Genomic DNA, 4,139 nt, shown 5'->3' on the forward strand with positions numbered 1-4,139 from the left:
ACTCTCATGGTCATTCTCACTATGACCTCCACCAGAGAGGCTATAAACATAAGATCAGGACTATCATGTTACTATTAGCTTCTGGTTCATTAAGGCACCAGATGGCTACGTGTGTGTGTGTGTGTGTGCGCGCGCGTTTTGTTTTTGCATTAAATTTATTGAGACGACATTGATTAATAAAATTATACAGGTTTTTTTGTGTACATTTCTATAATACATCATCTGCATATTGCATCATGTGTTCACCACCCAAAGTCAAATCTCCTTTTGTCACTATGTATTTAAACCCCTTTATCCTTATCTTGTATAATTCTATAACACATCATCTATATATTGCATTGTATGCTTACCACTCAAAGCCTAGTCTCCTTCTGTCACCATGTCTTTGACCCCCTTTGCCCCTTTACACTCGGGTAACCACCATACTGTTGTCTGTAAGTAAAATCATATGATTCTCATCTTTTCTGTCTGACTTACTAGATTTAGCATAATAATCTCAAGATCCATCCGTGTTGTCACAAATGGCAGTATTTCATCCTTACTTATGGCTGAGGAATATTCCATTGTATATATGTACCATAACTTCTTTATCTAATCGTCTAAGAGAACTTCAGTTGTTTCCATGTCTTGGTCACCATGAATAATGTTGCTATGAATATCACATGCACATATTTTTACCAATAAATGTCTTCAAAATTTTTATGTAGATACCCAGAAGAGGAATTGCTGAGTCATATGGTAATTCCATTCTTAATTTTTGGAGGAACCTCCATACTGTTTTCCATAGTGGCTGTATCGATTTACATTCCTATCAGCAGTTAATGAGGGTTCCTTTTCCCCCACAACCTCTCCAGCACTTGTTATTACTTGTGTTATTGATAATAGCCATTCTTATAGGTGTGAGGTGGTATCTCATTGTGGTTTTGATTTGTATTCCCCTAATACCTAAAACATTATTTTCAAAAGATGCAGCACCATGGTCTGATTCTCCCTTTATCCCTGTGCTTTTCTATTTGAAGGATGCACTTTCACGTTATAAGAATTATAAGCTAAAAAACTTAGTAAATCTTTATATTAGTCTAAAGTATAGACAGAGTAGAAGCTGGGCATCAGGGTACTATTCATTTTACTCAAAGATTTTTACATTTTTTAGAATATTAATGCTACAAATCGAGTTGGTTAAAAGTCTGACTTTAAGACATATTAAAATACTATTGATTATGAGTATAAAGTTAATTTTTGATCATTGTGCCTACTGTAAAATTGTGTATATTTTTAAACATATAGTGTAATGCAATTTTTTGTTCAGATATTCATGAGATTGTGAATTCTCTGATGAAGTCTACCTTGTATATATCTTTTTAATTCAGAATCTTACTATAAGGCACATTAATAATATATATGATTATCAATAAATCTATTACATTGATTAGTTTCTCTTTATAGATTTAAAATATAAGATTCTGGTATTAAAAGGATCAACTTACAAAGTCGTTTTAAGTAAAAACCTTTATTATGAATTATTGTCTTACGTGTGTTATTGTTGGTGATACATTGTTGAATGAGACTGTTATTCTCTTATGGAGCTTGCCATCAATGAGGGACAAAACAAGTATCACATAATCAATCAAATAAAGAATATTTAACTTCAGGTAGAGAATTTATTTTTTGAAGATATATAAAACAGTAAAAGGATGAGGAATATCCTAAAGATGGGATTAACAAGGTTCTCTTTTAACCTGAGGAAAGGAGAAAGTAGTAATATATGACTATCTAGGAAAAGAACATTTCAAGAAAAGAAAAAAAGATGGGCAAACTCTTAAAAACAATAATAACAACAAAACAATAAATAACAACAAACAAAGACCAATATGACTGAAACAGAAGTAGATAAAAGGGGAGCATGGGATTAGAGAGTCCCATGAAAAAAATTCACATAGAACTTTGTAGGCCATGTGAGGGTTTTGTATTTTACTCTCTTTAAAAGGGTGTGGCTGAGATGGAAAATGCAAATAAATAGTTTTATTTTTAAACTTTAATACATAAAAATTATTAGATATATTTAAATAAGAGCTTATACGAAAGGAGGGTTTAAAGAAACTTGAAAGTACAAAGTTGATGAAAAGGAAATTAACCTAGGAAAGGAAATCACTGCTCAGATCCACTTTCAAAGAAACACTGACTGTCACAGCTGTCATATGGTTCAGCATTGGTCTCAGCTACAGAGAACCACCATGCTCAAGGGAAGGACCTCCCCAGGACAGATCACAATGAATGATTGAGGCTGAGGCATATTTTTCCTCAACATAAGACAGCTCTGACAGGGTATATATGTTCCAGAGTTCTATATGGGATTATCTAATATTACAGTTCTACTTCTCTCTCTGTTCAATCCTGCTTTCTTTCTCTTCCTTCAACAGATGTTTATTTCTAATAAATACTCACCAAGGCAAACTATCATAAAGAACCTAATCAGAGAAAGACGACTTAAAAGACCTTCTCTGATGGATTTATATCAGTATAGAAATGGTAAGTTCTAAGTGGATGTAAGTATTTGAAATATTTACCAAAAAAAAAAAAATGGTTCTAAGAAGAATCTAAAAAAAAGAATTGCTGGGCTGTCTTGTTAAACAAATTGACATCATAAGACAACTGTGGACACTCTTTAGAATATCTTCTCTCAGTTATTTTGGAAAGACACATTTATGGTTTTCCTTCTGTCTCACACTCCTCGGTCTCCTCAAAAATCCTTTTTCGTATTCTTATTTATCCTGCCATTTAATTTAATGTTTATCAGAATTTATCCTGCCATTCTCACTTCAAACATTTTCTTATATAGACTCATCTATTCCTATGTTTCAGCTACCTTCCATTTACTCATGACCCTCCAAACTCTTTTTGTAGCCCACATCTCTTCCTTAAACATATGACCGTATATCCAATAGCATATTATGTCTACTTGGAAATCTCATAGATGCCCCAAACAAGCATACACAAAATTTAATTATTTGTTTTTGCTTTTCTTTTGAAAAGGTGGTTTCTTTCATCTTTAATATTGCATTCCGCTAGTTATACTCTTTTTAAATTTTTAAATGAAGATAATTTTCTATAATTTCCTCTTTTCTTAATTAGTAAATGTTTTCAAATCTATAGATGAAATAATATTTAAGTCCTTTTACTATATCCTTATTCACGGCCTCCAATATGCCTGACCTACTTTATTATAATACCCTGAAAATTGATCTCCTAAACTTGAGTCCTTTTTCTCTCATCTGCTAAAAAAAAAAAAAAAAAATCTTTAGAAACATTCTGAAAGCACTTCCTTCTTAGTGCAAACACTCATGGAATAAGCACGTAAACAGTTTGCTTTTCTGTACCACACTGAATTAGGTTACCCTATAGCCAGCCACACAAGCTCCGCCCTCCTTTCAGTTCACATCATTCAGTCTCCCTGTAGATGTAACTCAAGGTTTATTATGTAGGATGCCTTAATTTATTCAAGAATACTGCAAATGTGTTTTTCCTCATGGTTTTGAGAAAAAATAAATAAATAAAACTTTTAAAAGCTGCCATTTGAAGTAATAGCTTTCTCGTACTATGCCATACTCCAGTATACAATAAGTAATTAGAAAATATTTAAATATGAAAAGATTTCTTTATATCCACCAAAAACACTGCTTTCTGAAGGAAACTGGTTTCTCAGTTGCTATACCAGGTGCTCAGAAAGCTCATTGGATCAGATTAAAAACAAATAAATATATAAACTAAGTAAAACAAGTTAAAACTCTGGGATAAGTTGTACAATGTGGGATTCTGTCTTTCTTATGCAGGAAAAAAAATACATCTGGTATTAGATCTATAGACTACAGACTCTTAGGTACTACCATGAGACTTCTCTTTTGCTATCGTGAAAATAACAAGTACTTATTTTTCTAGAGCTATAAGTCAGTAAGGTTTGGCTAGTGCTGAATTCGATCTGATTTTTGAAAAGATATCTGAAAGCTTATTCTGCTTCAAATGTCTCAATGCTTTCCCATTGCTTTTGTAATAATTATAAATTTTAAATACCTTAATATTGTTCACATGACCTTTTAGCATCTAGTTCTTGTTTATTTCCCTATCTCCTCTTTTGCAAACAC

This window comes from Pteropus alecto, unplaced genomic scaffold (genome assembly GCF_000325575.1).
Source record: "Pteropus alecto unplaced genomic scaffold, ASM32557v1 scaffold239, whole genome shotgun sequence".
NCBI lineage: Eukaryota > Metazoa > Chordata > Mammalia > Chiroptera > Pteropodidae > Pteropus > Pteropus alecto.